Source organism: Monodelphis domestica, chromosome 7 (assembly GCF_027887165.1).
Source record: "Monodelphis domestica isolate mMonDom1 chromosome 7, mMonDom1.pri, whole genome shotgun sequence".
Lineage (NCBI taxonomy): Eukaryota > Metazoa > Chordata > Mammalia > Didelphimorphia > Didelphidae > Monodelphis > Monodelphis domestica.
The window spans coordinates 153963349-153985605 of record NC_077233.1 but is presented as its reverse complement, the minus strand read 5'-3'; the positions used below and the strand labels follow the sequence as shown (position 1 = coordinate 153985605).

General features: G+C 35.6%; 1 long non-coding RNA gene across 1 annotated transcript; it reads left to right on the top strand.

Annotated features, from left to right (window-relative positions):
• The first annotated feature begins 1270 nt into the window (after window positions 1-1270).
• Window positions 1271-19545, top strand: LOC100010207 (uncharacterized). The gene is made up of 3 exons (XR_008913375.1): window positions 1271-1901; window positions 3999-4095; window positions 19404-19545. It is a non-coding gene; the product is annotated as an uncharacterized LOC100010207 (long non-coding RNA).
• The last annotated feature ends 2712 nt before the right edge of the window (window positions 19546-22257 follow it).

Below are 22257 nucleotides of genomic sequence, written 5' to 3'. Positions count from 1 at the left end.
GGTGGTGAGTTTCTGGCTGAGTTTTTCCTCCTTTACTTTCCAAACTTTATCCTCTTAGAAGCCTCTAATCTCCTTCAGAGACCCAGCGACGAAGATCTTGAACTCCTCCTGGCACAGGCCAGCTCTTGCCTCTTTTTCCTTAAACCCTTCCCTCTATATTAATTAAAATTGCCATAAATTTCCATACTGATTTGGGTATTTTATTTGGGGTTTTTCCTTGGCAACCAATTAATTTAGATTTTAAGTCACAACCCTAAAATTATCTTTACACATGTACATATAAACACAATATGACTGTTAACCCTCTGGTAAGGAGAAAGGGATCAAAGGAAAGAGAAACTGAAGGAACTTGTTTTAGAGATTATGGAAAACACACTCAATTCCTTTCTAAAAAAACCCCATAATATTTTGTGCCATCTCAGAATTATCAAAGTTAAAGATAAGCTTTTGCATGGTGTATTGATGGTTGGACCCTGGTGTGAAGACAAATTATTAACCACTGGTCCTGAAGCTTGTTGAATTTCAGCATAACCTTTCTGTACTCCCAATTCATTATGGAAGGAAATAAATTCTAAAGTATACTATGCATTTGCACATAAGTAAAATCTTCCCAAATTCCCTATTCAATACTGAATGGAAAATAATGCTGGAGATTACCATGGATATGTCCATAATAAATGAAATTAATTTCAATTGCAAAATATATTTCCCAAATATTCCCTATTCTGATTGAAAATGAAGGAAATAAAGGAATGAAATGGAAATACATTTACTAAGTACTTATGGTGTGCAAATAACTTGGTGAAAAGCAGGTCAGTCTCTGCTCTTGTTCTTCCTGTCATCAAGTATATCTATATCCTAGATAGGGAAATGTTAGGGTAGGATGTAAAATTTCTTTTATTTCAGGATTATAAAATTCAACTTCATGTTATATGCCTAATTATTTAGTATCAGCATATATTATAATTCCAGGGAAATTGAATTCAATTACATTGCACTTAGTGAAGAATTAATCATTTTTGTTTTCTCATTGATTTCCTCCTATCATTCTTTTTTATGTCATGAGAAGAAAAATCACAGTTTAAACCACAAAAAACAATTGAAGAAATATCAACCCCTTATTGGAAAGATACTGAAATAAAATGATTTAAAAATTATTCTTTTAATTTTTATTACCAACATTTGTAAACACAAGCTTATTTCCCAAGAACCTTTAATTAAATAGAATGACTTTATTTCTAACCACAGAAGTAGTTTTTTTAAGAAGCACACTCATGAATCCATATTTCCATATCATGTAAATGCAGCAAAAATATATGGCCTTTTTTGATAAAACAAGGATTATATGATATTCATTCAGTAAAGAGTTTTTGATTTAACATAGTCTTCACCATTGTCTTCACATTCTGGTTTCTCAGACTGTAGATTAAGAGACTGAACATAGGAATCACCATGATTTAGAACAAGGAGATGAGTTTGTCTGCTACTTCTTGTTTATCACCTCCAAAAGTTTCGTTAGGCACAGAAAAAATGGAGAGAACTTTTTATTTTCCTTCCGGAGGAGGGAATCTCGAGATGGCATAAATGTTGAAAATATAGGTAACAAAATAAACAGATCTGTAACAACTAGAAAAGTCATAATTCCAAACATTATGCTAATCACATTGGACTGGATATCCCCACTGGCTACATTGTCCCCACAAAAAGGGAATTGCATTGTAAGAGATATCTGTGCAACTCCTACTATAATAGTGGCTCTTTTACTATGGTATTTATGGTAAGGGAAATTCTAGACCGGTTACACTAGGAAATAAGGTTAGAAGGAGAACTGGGATTTTCACTCCAACCCCCTCACCCACTTCCTGTGTCTTTCTGTTGATTTTAACAGTTCTTCAGAGAAGGTAAGTTAACAGCAACCTTTCAATAGATTAATTTCACAATATAATACTGTCAAAAGGGGATTTATTTTAAAGGAAGAAAGTTAGGGAAATGGGATAGGGCAGAGGGAATTTAACATTTCCCTAATCTAAGTTCAATATAAGGAAATATGGTTGATTTGTCTTTGAGGGGAAATTGTTAATAACTTGAAAAGGATCTTCAGAGCTATGCCCCAAACTTCTCCAAGGTTAAATTATTGTTCAGGAATTCAGAGCAGTGGTCTGCTGGCTCCTCTCTCCCGGTTCAAGAGAGCAGAAGTGCAGTTTCATATGTTGGCTTTCTTAACTGTCTCTCTGATCAATTCTTCTCTGGAATCTTCCCTTCTCTCCTTGATTGACAGACTTCCAAGCTTCCGTTCCTTGCATCTCTTTGCAAATCTCTCTGTTGTGGTAATCAGTTTCTCACAAACCCCCCTTTTCCTTTTAAGCAAAATTACAACCCGGAATTTTGCTGTAAACAATACTCACTTATTATTTCACTATGAAGAATTTCTAACTACCTATATTCTGAACTCTATTTTAACATATTCCGCTACCCCCCCCCCCAAAAAAAAAATCCTAATCTGTTTTAACTATTCTGACTATCTATTTCTATCCTAAGGGTTGGGATTAAGGAAAGAGGTGTAGTTCATAGATATGCAATACAGAAATATGGTTTTGAACATAATAGTAAACAATGCAATAATTCAAACAATATTTTTGACAATTTAACTTTCTTATACCCTAATGATTATAATTTGCTCTAAATAAAAGTTTCTATGAACAAACTTAACTTATATTAATTATGCTATACATCTGTCCCTAAGTCATCTAGGCTTCTTAACAAATTCCCTAAATTTTGCCCTATGTGTTAATCATTAGAACGTCAGTAACTTAACCTAATAATGTTAGCATGTTAATTCTATTAGTATTTACAAATGTACATATTTTTTCTATGCAGATTTTATATATGTACAGTTATAATACAATTTTGTATGTGATTTCTGTGCAAAATCATGCAGATAAAAAAATTCCCTTTGTCTGAATTTTCCACAGAAACTCACAAGTATATCACTATGAGTTTTGTGTATGTTACTATAAAATGTTTTGTATACTTACCCAGTACGTGATACTCTTTTCCATGTTGTGCTTATGTGTAGTTGTATATGTGTATATGTATCTATATGTGAAGTTAAACTGTGACACATTCTTACATGACATCATCACCATCAGTTCAAGATTTCAAAGACTTTCCAAGTCTTTGGTGCTGACTGTAGAAACATACATGTCTTGGGTTTTTCATCTGTGCAGCATACATGTGTTATCTGTTATCTTACCTTGATTGAAGTCCCATGTTCTTTAACATTCAGGAACATGCATGCATGTAAACTTTTATATGTGTGTATATAATATTCATGATTTCTTCTTGTGCATGAGAGTAAGTTTGAATTCTTCATGCATGCCTGTCAGGATTCATGAGTTGATTCGTCATGCGTGGAAGTATGCTTTTCCATATGTATGGGTGTTTGTAGCATGTTATACTGTATAAAATTTTCAGGATGTATATTATGATTTTGAAATATGATACTATCTTATATTATTTGATGTTTGATGTCACAAGGGGTTGTATTTTGTGTAAATTGTTTCTTTAAGATGTTCATATTGAGAGATTCTCTTGACTTTTGAAGTTTTCTTGAGATAGAATTTACTTTTAACCTATGGGTTTCTGTGTTCTTGTTGGTGTATATAGAATGATACACAATATAATGTATTTTACAGAATCGTGTCTTCTTATTTAAATAACTTTCTTTCCTTATCGTTGTTGTAGACAGAGACAATTTTCATCAGAGCTGTAATCTTTATATATGTATGAGGCTGTTTCATTATTGCTTTTTCTGCAGTGCTTATTTCTGTTGTAATTTGTACTCTTGTGTCTTTGTTATTATATGCAATGCTTTCTTATTTGTTCTTATTGTCTTTTTATATATAGCTTTCCATTTATAGGGACTGTTGTTAAATATTGCTAGGGCTGTAGACAATATTGCAGATTTTCCTTATGCATTTTCTTCTTCATTGCTGTAGTTTTACATGTGAAGCATGAAAACATGGATCTTTGCCATCTACCTTTATCGAGTTGTCATAACAACATTCAAGGAACCTATCCATTTTGGTTCTGTAGGTGAGTTTCTATTAAAATTCTTGATATATTCTTTGTCTCCTTGTTTTATCTTATGTAATGAGAAATCCAATGGTGTTCTTTGTACTAGTAATCCTAGCTTTCTTAATTTTTTTCCAGCCTGTTTTGTATTTCAACTAGGTATTTATGAAGTACACATTCCCCTTTAAGCATCGATAGATATGGTGGTTTTACAGTCCTACCATGCCATAATGGTTGACCATATAACATTTTGAATGGGGATACATGCAAGTCACCTCTGGGTCTTGTTCTTAGTTGAAACAATGCAAGAGAAATAACATATGTCTGTTTCAAGTGTGGTTCTGAACAGAGTTTTCCTATTAATGTTTTTAATTCTTTGTTCATTCTTTCCACTTGACCTGAACTCTGTGGTCTATAGGCATCATGGAAACTGCATTTGATACCCAGGTTCTTGTATATTTCTTGCAAAATTTGAGCAGTGAAATGTCCCCCTATCTGAGTCTATGGTATTGGGAAGGCCATACCTAGGAACTATTTCTTTTAGTAAAGATCTCATTACTGTGGATGTATCATTTTTCTTAGCTGGAAATACTTCAACCCATCTCGTCAACCTATCCACAATAACCAATGCATACTTATATCCCTTGTCTTTGGGCATGTTTATGTAGTCTATTTGTAGACATTGGAAAGGCATATAGTTTAGAGGTCTGCCTCCCAATGCTATGTTCTTGAAATGGCCTTGATTGAATTTTCTATATATGTCAAATGCCTGACCAGTTCTATTGGCATTTGTTGTTATCCCTGGTGCTGTCCAGAAATGTTGTACTGTATCCAAAATGGCTTGCACCCCATAATGTCCTTTTGCATGGATTACAGTACATAGATGTTGATATAATTTTCTAGGAAGAATCAGTTTCCCACCATGAGCCACCTAAATGGCCTTTGATTAATTTAGCACCAAGTTACTCTTTCCATGATTGAACTTCATCTCCACGATAAGCTTCGGTAAGATCATGCTTATCCACCAGAGAGAAATTCAGCACATGATAGGGACTGAATCTCATGGCATATTTCTCTGTAATGTCCACTCTTTCATTCCCCAGGGATATTCTGTCTTTTCCATGAGTATGTGCCTTGCATTAGGTTATAGCCAAATCTTTTGGAAGTTCTACAGCTTTTATAAGATGGGCTATTAGTATGCCATATGCAATTGGTTTCCCAGCTGATGTTATGTATCCTCTGTTCTTCCAAATAAACGTGGAGGAATGTATGGTTGTAAAAAGATAAGAGTAATCTACAAAAATGTTCACTCTTTTGCCTTTTGCCAATTCCAGGGCTTCGAGCAGAGCTTTTAACTTGGCAACCTGGGCACTAACATGACTTGGTAATGATGAATACCAAAGCATTTTATTGTTGTTAACTACTGCAGCCCCCGTGATCCTGTGTCCTCTATGAATGTATGAGGAACCATCAGTGTATAACTCTATATCAGGATCACTAAGAGGTGTGTCATTAAGATCTCTAGGTTTATACATCATTTCCACAACTTGATTGCAATCATGTAGTGGTTCTCCATCTAATGGAAAATCTGGAATCAGAGTAGCTGGGTTCAACGGTTCACACCTATGAATGGTGATGTTGTAATTTCCTAACAAAATGATTTTATACTGAGATACTCTTTTTTTTTTTTAAACCCTTACCTTCCGTCTTGGAGTCAATACTGTGTATTGGCTCCAAGGCAGAAGAGTGGTAAGGGCTAGGCAATGGGGGTCAAGTGACTTGCCCAGGGTCACACAGCTAGGTCTGAGGCCGGATTTGAACCTAGGACCTCCCGTCTCTAGGCCTGGTTCTCATTCCACTGAGCTACCCAGCTGCCCCCTATACTGAGATACTCTTGCATTTGTGAAAGAATGCATATTCTGTGATTGTATTAGTTTTTCAATTTGATGTGCAGAATATACATGTAACTTGCATCCCAGTACAATATCATATGCTTTCTTCACCATGAGAGCAGCTGCAACAATGCTTCTCAGGGAACGCACCATTCCTTGTGTGACTGGATTGAGGATAGAACTGTAAAATGCAACAGCCCTTAAATTCAGTCCCAAATATTATGCTAACATTCCACAAGCAATGCCCTTAGCTTTATGGTATGTAAAGGAAACAAGAACAAGTTCTGGACTTTCTGCTACTGTGTTGGAACAAGTAACACTGGGAATATCCATAGAAAAGAAATTGTCAAGACTGACAGTTGGTGGGGGAAGGGGCAACTGGGAGTGGCAGTGGGTCATGTGTCTAGCACTTCCTGCTGGTGTGGGAAGTTGGAGGGGCTTTTGGTTCCGAGTCTCTGGATTGAGGTGCCTCTACTTGCTTCAGTGGAAGAGATGGGCCCAATCAGCTCTGAAAGTCAGAACTGTTCTTGTTGCTTGCTGTCTACTGCTAAGATTTTGTAATTGACAAAGCTAGCACAGATATAGTGTAGACTGGAGTGGGAGAAACCCTCCATCAGCCTGTGAGGCCTGGCCTTAGCTCCAAAGCTGAGAAAGACTCCAACTTATTTAGGGACATCCCTCTTCCCTTTTCTCTGATCCCTCTCCAATCTGAACTGGTTATTAAAATTTCTCTTATTAGAATATCGCAGTCAGATAAGTGGACTATCTTTTCTGTGGCATAGAGGGAGCTGAACCTCAGTTAAGTCATCCAATTACAAAAGGTCCTTATTGCTGGGCAACCAAAGTTGGGGGAAAGGCTTGTCCCTCAGGAGGGTCCATGTTTAGCCTGCTCTGGGGCAACTTTGGCAGCAATCCAGTGAGATGACATTCCCACAGGTGATAACACGTGGTTCATTTCTCAGACACCCCGTTTGGTCAAAACAGCCTCTCAGCAGGGGGAATCTCTCTCCTTTTCTTCACCGGTAGCTATATTTCCTCTCTCCCTTCAACTCCTCCATTCCCTGCTACAAAACTTCCATTATCCCCTGTTTTTTCAATTCCACTAATCTTTTCCAATAAAATATTACAATGGACATACAAATGGAACTCCTTTTTGTAATCAGGTATTCCTAATGCTGGAGCTGTCAGGATCCCATTGCCATTGGCAAATAGGTAGCTTTGTTTATAATGGGATATTTTAAAGTATTGTATATGTACATATATTGGTCAAATGTCATGCTATTCAATATGTCACGCTATTCAATATGTCACATTTAATTGTCCTCATGGCAAAGGAAAGACATTTGTACTATACAGCAAATTAATAGCTTTATTTAGGGTGTGGAAGCTGTCTTGTATTAGAGGGACACAAAAGATTGTATGACAAATGTCCAGGAAGAAGAAGTTACTAAGGAAGAAGTTCATGGGTGTATGCAGGTTGGGCTGGGTCATAAATACCTGCTTGGATAAGGATACCATTGCCCAGTAGTCTTACCAAATATAATACTAGAATTAGTACAGACAATCTTCTCAAGCCTTTAATGGACAGAAAGTCCAAGGAGAATGTCTAGATGAGTAGATGGTCTGATTCATTTCTTCCATTTATTTCTATTAATTTCCTTCCACTCATTTCTTGTCTGTAACCTATAAGAATCTAAGGTGATAAAGGGAATAAATAATTCTTTTATTATCATTTTGTGCAATTTTATTTTAAATAACTATGTATATTTACTGTACAGAAAGGAAACAGATAATTGAAGAAATGACTTTGCAGAATAATCAAAACACCTTATAAAGTATCAAATGTCATATGACTATAAATTATACCTGACTAAAGTCAAGACATTGAAATTTTACTTCTGTTAAAACATGGCTCTTTAAATAATCTCTTTAAAATATTTTGGTATAAAAGTTGGACTAGATTAATTTTTACTCCATTGGCCAGCAATAAAATTGTTCAGATTAACATTCAGTAAGTATTAAGTACTGAAATATATTCTATAATAGTATAGAAGAGTTTTAGACCTGAGCCTAGAAGGAATGTAAAGTTTAGATATTGAGTAATGAGGAACATTAAGCTAAAAACCATTATTTTGTGATTTACTTCATGATTTTTATTGATATTTCATGATTTTATTTTGTACTCACTCATGACAAGGTATTTTCCTCTTTCATATTCATACTATAATGAAGATATCATGGCAGCTTGTCCCTCTTGTTTTTTACTTACTAAAAGCAAATATGCTTCCTTTCCACCATTTTGGATATTATGTGTTTTTAGAATATGTCACACAAGGATCAGTAGAAGGAACTGGGGATGTTATACTGGGTAACAATCTTAAATTCATGTATTTAAAAGTTTGACATATGGAAGAAGAATTAAATTTATTTTCCAAGGGAATCTGTCCCCAAAGAGAAGACTCGGGAACAATATGTGGAAGTAGCAGAGGCAAACTTTGAAATAATGAAGAAAAGACTTCTTAACAATTAGAGCTATCCAAAAGTGGAATAGTGCCTTGAAAGTAGTGAGTTCTCTCTCATTACAGATTTTTGAACAGAGATTAGGTTCCACTTATTGAATATACTCTGGTGAATTTATACTTAAAAAAAAAAAACCAAACCTGTTAAGTTAGATTAGATGGACACTGAGGCCCTTTGGAATTGTAGAGTTCTATGATTCTGATCATGATAGCTTTCCATTTCTTTATTATCAACTTCATCTTTGACTATTAGAAGTTCAGCTTCTACTTAGATTAAGCATTTCTGATAAGACCTCCAGTGTATTTATCATGACCAAATCTGAAAGCCCATTTTTGTTTCCCATTCCCCATACTCCTTGATATCTTTTTCCTGATCCTTAATTCATTTTTAATATTGATGAAGAACATATTACATGTAATGCATATTGCTTGGTGCTGGAGAGAGAAAGATAAATATGATACAGTCCTTACGCTCTCTTTTTATTATTGAGCTTTATTTAGCATTTCCTCATTTTAATTTATTTTATTTTAAAAAATAAAATAATTTAATTAATTTAATTTTTATTGTCATGCAAAACACTTCTATATTGGTCATTGTTGTAAGAGCAAACTCATACAGAATCAAGACCTCCAAATTAGGGGAGATTGTGATGGGAGTTCTAGGTTGATGGGTAGTGATAGATATGAAAGATAAAAGCACCAATAAATTTTTTTAATTTTAATTTTATTATCATGCAAAACATGCTTCCATATTGGTCATTGTTGTAAGAGGACACCCATACATAATGAAAACCCCCAAATAAAACCATAAATACACTTATGTGAAAGATAACATGCTTCAATCTCTATCCATCCAACTCTAACAGTTCTTTTCTGGAGGTGGATAGCATTCCCCATCATAAGTCTTTCAGAATTGTTCCTGATCATTGCATTGCTAAGAGTAGGCAAATTTTCACAGTTGATTATTGTACAATATTGCTTTTACTGTGTACAATGTTCTTGTACAATGTTCTCCTATTTCTACTTATTTCAGTCTGCACCAGTTCCTGAAGATCTTTCTTGCTTTTTTTTCTGAATTAATTTTGCTTATCATTTCCTATAGCACAAGAGTATTCCAGTACCAACCTATAACAAAATCTGTTCAGCCATATGCTCCAATTAATGGATATCCCCACAGTTTCCAATTCTATGCCACTACAAAAAGAGCTGCTACAAATATTTTTGTACAACTAGGTTCTTTCCTCCTTTTTTAAATTATCTCTTTGGAATACAGACCTAAGTCTGATCTGATCAAAGGGTCTGTATGGTATTATAGGATGTTGAAGGAAAAAATGGAGGGAAAAGGTAGGGAAAAGAAGGTAGCCTTGCTCTGGTAGGGAAATTGACCAGGCTTTTTCTTGTTAGCTATAATTATGCTAGGGAATGATAATCAATGGCTTGTTTCATTTCTATTGTCAGTGGCCTATGTAGGAACATTTTCTAAAAGTCAGTTTGGTACAGTGGAAAAGGCATTAAGCTGGGAGTCAGAGCGAAAGGAGCAGAACTAGGAGAACATTGTACACAGAGACTGATATACTGTGGAACAATCGAATGTAATGGACTTCTCCATTAGTGATAATGCAGTGATCCCAACAACTTGAAGGGATCTATGAGAAAAACCACTATCCACATTCAGAGGAAACACTGTGGGAGTAGAAACACAGAAGAAAAACAACTGCTTGATTACATAGGTTGAGGGGAGATGATTGGGGATGTAGACTCCAAATGAACATCCTAGTGCAAATGTAGCATTCCAATGTATGATTCCTAAGCGGGCCATGCGGCCTTTGTTCTAAGTCAGCTCATTTGCAAAGCACAGGCTGGATTCACTCATGCCTCTATCATGTACGTCATTAGCACTTAAACCAATGTCAATCCACTATCCATTGTTACATATGCATTACATACCTCCCAATCATCACCATAATAAAAGACAGGAAGGGCACAGCTCCTCCCTCTCTCTGACTCTGGCTTTGGCTCTTTGGATTGCTCCTTCTCTGGAGCCCTACTCTGGTCTCTAAAGATCTTCTTCTTTTGTTCTTTTGTTTCCCTGCTGCCTTATTCTCTTGCCATATGTCTCACCAGGAGTGAAGGCTCTTTTCCTAGCAGCACTCAGTCACCACCTGTTCTCTATCTCAATACTCAATTCCACGTGTTCTCTCTATCATCAGGTTTTTCCTTTAATTTGCTTTCAAAGGAAAACCAGGAACTAAGCGCCTTTCCTTACAAAAATTTAACTTATGTCTGTCTCTCGATTGATCACCCATAATCCTCAGATTCCTTGCTCCTTCTCAGGCTACAACCCACCAAGGAATTCCTTATGTAGCAGTCACAGGACGACTGTTATAGCAAACACCAGTAGCATGGAAATATGTTCTGATCAAAGACACATGTAATACCCAGTGGAATTGCATGTTGGCTATGGGAAGGGCAGGGGGAGGGGAGGGAGGAATAGAATATGATTTTTGTAACCAAGGAATAATGCTTGAAAATGACCAAATTAAAAAAAAATTCTTATCTTCCAAAAAACCCCAACAAAACAACAACAACAACATATGTTCTCTGAGAAAACTTTCTGGTATTGAACCTTTAACTTGTCTAAGCTGGTAGGACTTCTCTGGCCTGTATTTCCTAGTCTGTACTTTTCCAAGATTATCTCCTTTTTATAATGAATTAAGGGAAGAGGAAGGACTTAATATGAAAAAAATCTACATTTCATTTAAAGACCTGAAGATGTTATATTCATTAAGATTCATGGGGATATTATTTATTTCTGACTGTGAATTCTTCCTTGGTTCCCCTGTTTCTCTGAGTCTCCATGTTATAGGCACACAATTTATTCACCCTAGTGGAACTCAAGCACCACGGAGAGCTACTAAGCCAGCAAACCTCTTTCCCCAGTAATTGTGATTGCAAATCATGATGTACAATACCTAAAAAAAACCCCCAAAACAAACAAGAAATAACCCTGCTTAAGTGAAAATGATTAAAACTCAAAATTGATATAATGCAATATGATTTTAAGAGAATTAATTAAAATAGCTAAGAGGTTATAGGTCTTTTGGAAGCAACCTGATTCAGTCCTTGAGAAGATATTGGGACTCATACCATCCATTTTTTCACATTTCTTCATTCCAAGTTCACCAAAATCTCCCTCCTTAAAATTTCCATTAGCAAGATAGTACCACATTCTGGAACATTTAGAAAGGTCAACTAAGGACATTTTCTATGGCAGCCAGGGACTCAAAATTATGAAGTTAGTCTAAGGATAGTAAAATGCTTTTTCACTCACTTAAACACACTTTGATCACTCACTCACTCAGTCATTCATTCACTCTATTAAAGGTCTTGATGGTGGCTACTGTAGTAGCAGACTGAACTCATTTCAATCCCATATACTGAAGATTATATGTAAAGTGTTATAAGGGCAAACCGCTTGCCCTGTTTTGGAGGAAAAGAATCATTACAATCAATTTGCTGAGCATATGTAGCTTGAGGACTACATGGTATCATACCATACAGACCTTCAAGGGGAAATATATTGTCACCAGGAACATTTTTGATAGAAGGACCCATAAAAAAATCATATGGTCCTTCTTGCACAACATCATAGCATCATCTTCCTCATGTTCAGATTGATGATAGATAATCCTGAGTCTCTACTGTTCCAGAAACCATTAAAATTATATTATATTCAGCAGAGGGTGAATGAGTCCTTTACTGGTCCTTAATGAGTCCCACAACTAACTACAGGTGGCATATATCATTAATACAATTCCTTTGGGGGTTCTGATTTCAAAATAGAGAATCCTTAATTATCTAATTCTGTCCTTTTCAGATCCCAGATCATCAGAAAAACCCATATCTACAGCCCAGGATGAATATAAATCATATTTTTGTTGTTTTTCATGTCCCTCAAAGGTCTCAGTTTATATGTTAGTTTGTAGTTAGTTCAGTTCAATAGGAAAACTTGCTAGGACCCCCCTCATCTCCACAAGGTTCAATGAAGCAAATCTAAGGCTGCAAAAGTTGGATTGCCTGGACTTTTTCATGACAAGTAGAACCATTGGTAGACTACAGCTAATGTGGCATATTGAAGTGGAAGGGTTAGAAATTTGGGCCTTGAACTGAAGTTTCTTTTCATGAAGAGAAGGGCACTAACACTTGAGAGATCTGTATGACCATAATCTTTTAGGTACCACTTAAAAATGGAAATCTACTATTGCCGATTCATATTATTTAAGAAACCATCTTGAATCATTCAGAACATAATCCAGACTAATGGCCTTGTATCACTTACTCAGTCATGATTGGGCCACCAAAGCAGATAAGCATACATGACTCTCTTAGTGAGCTTATCATAGGTCCCAGACACCTAATGGTCATTTAATCTTGTCGCTCTTTAATCCATGCCTAAAGCCCTACTTAGCCTGGTCCTTATGAACAAATAGTTCCTGATCTTCAATAGCTTTAACTATCATCTCTCTGCTGATGGTTTCTAGATCTATATATCCAGTCCTAGGCTTTTCTCTGAACTTAAATCTTTCACTGTTAATTACTAATTAGACATTTCAAATTGGGTGTTCTGGATACATCTCAAACTCAACATATCCAAAGCAGAATTCAGTATCTTCCCCCATAAACCCACTCCTTTTCCAAACTACTCTATTTCTATCATTCTTCTAGTTTCTCAGGCTAATATTGATATTAATCTTGAATCCTCTCTTTCTCCCACTCGACATATCCAATCACCCAATTCTACTTTTTCAATCTTCATAACATCTGTTACATGTGATTTTTTCTCTACTCATATGACTAACTTGTCTTAATAGGATGTTGGTGTTAAGCATTTCCCCATTACACTGTAATATTGTTGTTATAAAATAAAAGGTTTCTTTTAAGACAATCATAGGTTGCCTGTATAATAAATGTGAGACCTATTTGACAAAATATTTCTAATTTTCAAGAAGTTTATTGTATAGTTTGAGACAACAAACATACCTAGAAAAACAACTAACCCAATAATGACAATGGTAATGATGCTTATAATAGTCATGATAATAACACTTTATATGGTCCCCTAAGATACTCATCCCTAGAACCCTGAGTTACATTTTTAAAGTATTATGATCAGCTTTTATGAATATAGTTACTGAGACTTATAGAGTTGAAGTAAAGTTAGTGTAGGGTAAGGGCCACATGAGCGGTGTAGGAGTTCAAAAGAAGAAAGGTTATAGAAGTTCATTTCCTTAAACAATAATAGCTCACATTTATATAGGATAGTTACAAAGTGCCTTTACATCCATTTTCTCATTTGATCACCACAACTAAACTCCTGAAGAGTGGCTGAACCAGATTAGGATTACCTGGAAATATCTTTTTTAAACACAATAGAGGTAATATAATGTGGCTAATGTTAATTGTAGTTTTCTAAGTAAATGTGGCCCAGAGATCCATTTTAATTTGGAATATGAAATCTCTTGGATATGAGTGAGATAGACTGGAGAAAAGGGTCCTAGGAGTTGGGGATATTGAGGAGCCCGAAGGCAGGGTTGTAATAGAAGAATATTGTAAATCATGTGTTGTACTTACTGGGAATGAGGCAGAATGACATGGAATCATAGAGATGGCATCCAAAAGAATCTGGAAAAGATAGAACCTTGAAGGACTCTGGAGAGTAGATTGATGAGTGATGATGGGGAATGGATGATCTGAAAGTGCCACAGAGGAGCAAGGAGAGCGGGGTTCAAGTTTTCCAAATCTTCCTCTTGCCCCCTTTGTGTTAAGTCATATGAGCTAGACTTGCTGTCTGGGTTTGATAAGTAATACCTGTTTCTGGTTCTGTGGTGGAAGTGTACCAGTGGTATGCTGGTGCCAGCTCTCCAAATAAGAGCTGGTTGTTAAATTTTCAGGGTAAGAATTTACACTTTTGAAACCAACAAATGTTATAACTCAGGGCTTGATTTATTGTTTTGTTGATAGTCCAGGTTTTAGAAAGTATTAATAATGCAGATTAAATTAAACATGTGTGTGCAACACTTTTTTTTCCCCTGGAGAGCCTGATTGTTAACATCTATAAAGCACATCTGTGCATGGCTATGTAAATAGATTTTCTGCTGAGAAGTAATGCAGTAGGAGGCTCAAGAAATGAAACTATCCTCTTATGGGAAGCCTAATGCTGTAGGCTACTACTACTACTACTACTACTACTACTACTACTAACTTCGGGTTTTTGCAAAATATTTTATGTTCATTTTCTTATTTGAGCTGGACAACAATTTAATGTTTAATCTTAATTCAGTTCATACCAGGTGTCAGGGTATTTTGCTAATTTCTGAGGATACAGATAAAAAAATATAGTCTCTGCCCTTGAGGGGGGGAGGAGGGCAGATCCTTGACTGGGTGTGGCAGCGTTGGTGGGGAATAAAGATGGGAAGACAGCTGAAAGGTTCAATCTGTAGCACAGGTGTCACAAGTTGCTGCTTCATCTTTGTTCAGGCTTGGCTTTATTTTACCTCAGTGGTTCTTGTTCTTAGCCTGTACATGGGGGTGGGGAATTCTGAGCACAGATTTGCAGAAGTTTTTATGCTAGAAAAGAGGGTCCTATCTAAGTGGGTAAATAAGAATTCTTAGGTTTAATTTGTAAGTAGGATCTCCTGGTGTTTTTCTGGGGGGATAGAGTGGGACATCTGTATTAACCCTGCAAGCAGGTTGCTTTCATCTATTTTCTCCTGGGAACAATTCCAATAATAAGGGATGTTAGTGAGAGAAGTCACACAGAGCGGGGCTTAGTGGATATTTCCATCCTCCTGGGGGTCCACTTTGCAATCCCTGATTTCCACCTGTGATCTTGTCAAACATTATGGGTTTGATAGCTCCCAGAAGAAGAGATTATAACCTAAATTGAGAAAATAACATGGGAAAAAAACCCTTAAAAAGACTAGGAATAGCAGAAGATACTTGGTGCAGGGGCATGATGTTCATGGAGTGAAAAATCAATCAGAGCTGCTGATGCAAAGTAGACTTACTATTTTCAGATGTACCTAAATACACTGAGTCTGTGTCAGCTTGTTTACATGTGAAACCATATCACACAGTCCCAAAAACGTGTTTATCTTTACCATATGCAAACATCAAGAGAAACAATGCTGAGGGCCAGGATGAATAATTTACACTCACAGACATTTTCTCTTTCTTCGCTTCCTTCCTTCCTTCCTTCCTTCTTTCCTTCCTTCCTTCCTTCCTTCCTTCCTTCCTTCCTTCCTTCCTTCCTTCTCCTTCCTTCCTTCCTTCCTTCCTTCCTTCCTTCCTTTCTTTCTTTCTTTTCTTTCTTTCTTTCTTTTCTTTCTTTCTTTCTTTCTTTCTTTCTTTCTTTCTTTCTCTCTTTCTCTCTGTCTCTCTTCTCTCTCTTTCTCTCTTTCTCCTCTTTCTCTCTTTCTCTCTTTCTCTCTCTTTCTCTCTTTCTCTCTTTCTCTCTTTCGTCTCTTTCTCTCTTTCTCTCTTTCTCTTCTTTCTCTCTTTCTCTCTTTCTTTCTCTCTCTTTCTCTCTTTCTCTCTTTCTCTCTTTCTTTCTCTCTTTCTGTCTCTTAGCCAGTATCATATTGTTTTGATTGACTGCTGCTTTATAATATAGTTTGAGATCTGGGACTACAAGGCCCTCTTCCTTTGTATTTTTTTTTCATTATTTCCCTGGATATCCTTGATCCTTTGTTCTTCCAAATGAACTTTGTTATGTTTTTTTCTAAATCAGTAAAATTTTTTTGGAAGTTCAATGGGTATGGCACTAAATAGATAAATAAGTTTGGGTAGGATGGTCATTTTATTATATTGGCTTGTCCTATCCATGAGAAGTTAATGTTTTTCCAATTGCTCAAGTCTAGATTTAGTTGTGTGAGAGTGTTTTGTAGTTGTGTTCATATAGTTCCTGTGTTTGTCCAGCAAATAGATTCCTAAGTATTTATATTTTTTAGGGTGATTTGAATGGAATTTCTCTTTCTAATTCTTGTTGCTGAGATGTGTTGGAGATATATAGAAATTCTGATAACTTATGTAGGTTATTTTGTATCCTGCTACAGACACTTTCACTTTCTGATAGGATCAGGGGTTCTCCATTTGCTTCTGACATAGAGTTCATTTTCCTCAATAGAGAAAATGTTCTGGAACTTGATTGGTCCCTGCCTCCCTTGATGTAGTTTCCTGTCACAAAAAAAAAAAAAACAACACCTGTCCATATAGAGTTGGAATCCTCTGACTTGGGGGATTTCTGAAGACCAGAGGAACTCACCCTACCCTGACTTACTGACCAAACAATTTCCATATAGAGACAAAGAGGGTCGTGTCCAGCAAAATAAGTGCCACTGTATCCTGGTTGCACTATCTTTGTTTACTATGTGACTAGGTGGGCCGGTGGATAGAGTTCTGGGCCTGAGGACAGGAAGCCCTCAGTTCAAATCTTGCTTCAAATATGAGGTTTATGACCTTAGGAAATCCCTTCACCTCTGGCTGCTTCTATTTCTTTACATGTCAAAATGGGATAAAAATATCCCCTGCCTAACAGGATTATTGTGAGGTTCAAATGAGATAGTTTTTGTAAAAGGTTTAGTATAGTTATTGGCATATAGTAAGTGCTTAATATATGCTTGTTTCCATCCTTATATTGGGGCAAGGAAATCCTCCTTTTGTTAATTGCTCAAGAACATGTGAGTATCTCATTTTGTTCCAACATTGAACTTAACCTAATAGAGTACTGGCATTAGACTTACCTCTAAATACACTAGGAATATTTTTGCTATGAAATAAAAATTTTCTTCTATGCAAATTTTTTATAAGACATCATCAACACATGTGTAGCAAATCTATTGTATATGTAATAATGTGCTGACTTCTGGGGATAGAAATAAGGTAGAAAAAATGGTTCTTGCTCTCACCTTTATTGTCTAATTCAAGAGACAAGCAATAAATACTCATGGAAAAACAATTAACACTGATAATATTATAGATAATGACAATATTTATGATAGCATGTTCATGTGGACTTTAAAGCATTCTTCTCTATGATCTTGTGAGTTATATATTACAAGATTGCAAATGGAACAATTGAGGCCCAGAGAGATGAAATAAAGGTTGTGTGGCTAAAGTAAAGGTAGTGTAGCCTAAAAAATATGGTATAGTTATTCAATAGAAAAGAGGCTCCTGGGTCTTATTTCAATAAATTTCCAAAAATTTCAAAAAATAATCACTTATATGTATTACTACATGTAATGTACTAATACATTATTACATGTATTAATATAGTTTCAAAGTGATTTCATATCAATTTCTCATCTGATTTATCACAGTAGCCCCACGATAGTTACTGACTATATTATCTCCATTTTATGACTGAGATAAGTCAATGATTTATTCCATAATCACTTAGAAAAAGAGTGAGCCTTAGTTTAAACGCATATCTCTTGAATACAAGTCTTTTGGTCTTTCTCCATCATGCTTTCATTATTTTCCTTTGTACAAGTCACACTTATTTGTAGATATATGAGTCAAAAAATAATGACTTTCCATGAATTAAATAGCCTGGGTGATAAGCAGTACTTGTTCAAACAAAAACAAGAAGATGGGTGGGGTTGAGGTATATGGGGTGGTCTATGACATGAGAACTTCTGAACATGGTTGTGGTAGACTGGAGACTGCTGGAAAGTCGTAGTTTAGATATAAAAGATACTATGAACCTTACATTGTACTTATTGCGGAGGATGGAGAGTGATGTAGTTTGAAACAGATGGTGACAAAAGGGACCTCGACAAGATGGAGAGAACCTTAAAGGGTTCTAGATAGCTAGGTGATGGTGACATTTTGAGTGCCTAAAATGGCACTGGGGAACAAAGAGAATGGGGAGGAATCATTCCTAATCCTCCTCTTTACCTTATGGCTCAGAGTACGTAAGCTAGGCTTGGAGAGGGTACTGTGAGTTGTGTTATCTTCAAGAGAAATCTGGGTTTCAGTGATAGAGAGATCATGAGAATAAGTTATCTGGAAAATGGTGGTTTTAGGATCAGAGCATATAGAAATAGAAATTAAACAGATTTTAGAGTTTATGATTGCCTTACTCCTATTTCTCATAAACAAGAAAACTGAAGCCCAAATCATGAGCACACAGAAATTCCAATAGGACAGGATCCAAGTTCATCTGACTTCTAATACCAAATTTACTCCTTTTCCTGACTGTATCATGAGAGTTTCCTTACCAAATAGGAGAGTTTTTGGTTACACCTTAGAAAGAGATGATACAGGAGAAAAGAGGGCTAGAGGAAATATGGACACCCATGCATGATGTCTTCGCTGGTATTTTTTTTTCCCTCTTTTTCCTTTCTATGTTGATCTCAAGTGGAAGCATCCTCAATGTCAATATTGTGCTCCTTTTGTCTCTGGACCTAATGTCAGTGCCTAACACTTCTACTTTCTAACACCAACAGGCAATTATTTTTTTCTTGTATGAGTTATGATTCAATTAGAACTTAGCAGTAAAATTTCACTCTAATTGGGTCTGTGGGATATTGTCCCCGAAGCATCAGAAAGTTTAGTTTCAGAAACTTTTCACCACATTTCACTTTCCAAAAACTTTAAATTGCTTCTGGGATTAGAATCTATCCTTTAATCAACAAGGATTTTAAATTGCCTTGTGACTGGCTACTCCAGCTGATGCACTAGAGAATGGATCTAGAACCTGGAATGCAGGAAAACATTGAAGTGAATGGGACTTGACAGTTTTATTTTTCCTGTGTTAAAAGAGAGGGATCACTATCACTGTTGAAAGCTTAGGTAGAGGTATTCTTGATATGCAGACTCTTCCACTTTGATATTTCTTTATTTTATTGACTTACAGTGAATGAAGAGAGAAAACTGATGACCACAAGCATGTGAACTTTTCAGACATCTTCCTCTGCCACTGCATCTTAAACTTTTTATATAATCACTCTACTTTTGAATGTAACGATAAAAATAACCATCAAATGTATTCAACCATATTATCCTGGTCACTATCTTTTATGATTCAGAATATCAGAGCAGCTGGAAGTCAAGTAATATTCTTCTGAGTTAAGAAGGATGATATTTCCCAGACCTAGAGGTAAATGCTCTCTCTTATGTATAAGCTTCTGTCTTTGGAAATAGAACTTTCTGAAATTATATGATCAGGAGTAGGTCAGACCTAATTTGAGCAGTTTGGGTCAGATCATTGCTAGTATCAAATCACTATTTAAGGAGGTACATCCAATATTTTTGGTCACTCTAATTACTTGTTTATGTTGACTAGGATTGTATGGGAGAAGTGAGAGATGGCTATTAAACATATGGCTGTTTTTGGTGACCAATGTTTGGGTTTCTCTTGTTAATCTTTGGAAGACAGAGTAATACAGCCCCAAATGTCTCTTTTTCAAACAGAATTTGGCCCAGTACCTAGCGGGACTAGTAAGCAGGAAGATCCTAGTTCAAATCGTGCTGAACAGACTATCCTAGGCAAATCATTTAACCTCCATATGCCTCAGTTTCCTAATTTGTAAAATGGGGATAATAATAGCACCTATCATATAGGATTATTGTGAGGATTAAAAGCACTTTGCAAATCTTAAAACTGTTTATGAATACTAGTTATTTTTCATTATTAATGAAAACAATATTACTTGTAAAGGTTCTTATGAAAACAGCCTTTAGTCAAGATAAACTAAAGGCAGTGGTTGTCATTACTTCTATTTATATAGCACTTTATTATGTATTAAATGTATGTACAGGGATTAGCTCATTGAAGTCTCATAAAAACTCTTAAAAGCTCATTTTATAATCTCTGTTTACATGTAACTATATGGGAAACTGAGATTCAGACTCAACCACTTGTAGTTTATCTAAAATATACAGAAAATACCTGGCAGAGACTGGATGGACTCTGACTTGGATATTATTGATTCCAAATCCATTACTATTTTCCATGCCATTACTTTGCAGAAACAGATGTGACACATCCTTTTCTCTTTCAAGTTACTACTTGAATAGATTCTGTGAGTTCATTAATAATGAGAACATCAGTGATGATGTAACACCTTGTGAGTACAGTTAAATCTTCTCATTCCCAATGCTTAGGAGACAGCATGACCTGAAAATCACTTGTGATCTGAAGCAATTGGCTTGGTTAACACTTTTTACATATTTCCTAATGGAATGAGATTGGACCTTCAAGCCTCCTCCCCATAGTTTTAAAATGAATAAAAATGGGGCCCAAAGAAATGATTTTCCTAAGCCTACATCACTGGTTAGCCGTTGATTCAGGACAGCAGCTCAGGATCTCTGGCACCATAATCTTGGCTTTCTTTATTTGACTACAGTTTTCCTCAATTTCTTAGTCTAAGTTTTATTTGTGAGATCAAATTCTAAAGACTGATTACCTTCTAATAGAAAATGTTAATTGTTCTAATACAGTTTTGGTATATGAATGAGAAACAATTTTTCTAATACTCAATAATGGTTTTAGATCTGAGCACTCTTTGCTATGGTGTGTAAGAGTGTTTCTCTCATGCTGGTAATCTTTCCACAGAGGGAGGAAACCTATTTTATAGTATAGATTTAAAAAATTAAAATATTTTTTACTTTTTATCATATTTTTCAAACAAAATTTTCTCTCATGTATTCAGTGAGCCATTACTTTAAATCAAACAAACAGAAAAAGAAATAGCAAAACTACTGAATGTGTTAATGAGTCCAATGGTATACTCTGCATTCTGTACCTCTCCCTTCTTCTGTAAAGAAGGTAATAGAGTGCTTGTTCTCTTCTATTCTACTGGCCAGGCATAATCATTTTTATTTCATTATACAGGGTTTTGTTATTATTTTTCTTATCATCTCCAATCAATGGGCAAAATGGGACTCGAATTAAATTTTTTGGACATTTTATTCACTTGCTCAGCATATTTTCAAATGGTTTTCTAGACTGGGCAAATTCACAGCTCCATCAACAGTCTATTACTATGACTACTTTCCCATCAATCCCTCCAACACTGAATATGCTCATTTTTTTTCAAATATGCTCATTTTTTGACATCATTGTTAATCTGTTTGGTGTGAAGACAGGCCTTATGGTTGTTCTGTTTTTATTACCATTAACATTTTGAAGTAAACTCATATGCTTGATATTTAATTATTTTTTAAAAAATTGTTTGTTTTAGTCAAGATCTACCTTCTTTCCATTCTCTGCTCCCATTCCAGTTGAGAACACAAAAAGAATAAAACCCATCACAAACATTTATAATCAATCAAAACAATTTACAAATTGGCCATGTCAAAAGATGTGTGTTTTTTTTTTTTGCCTCATTCTATAAGGATGTGGATAGACTGTTTCTTAAATGGGCCTTTGGAATTCTTATTGGTATGACCATATGACTTACATGCTCATAAGAGTTGAGCATAATAATATTGTTGCATTTATGTAGCATAACTTGTTCATTCATTTCTCAAATTAAGAGCACCCTCTAAGATTCCCATACTTTGCCATCTTAAAAGGATTATGAATATGTTTGAATGCTGATAGTTTGTTCCCTCCTTTTATCAGTACTCATTCTAATTTCCTACCCCTTCTTTCATTCCTTCCTATTTTCCTGTTTATTGAAATGTATGTCTGTAACCATCGTATGTGTATTCTTTTGCACAATTCAGCTGAGATTCAAATGCTAATCCTCTCACTCTTTCTTTCT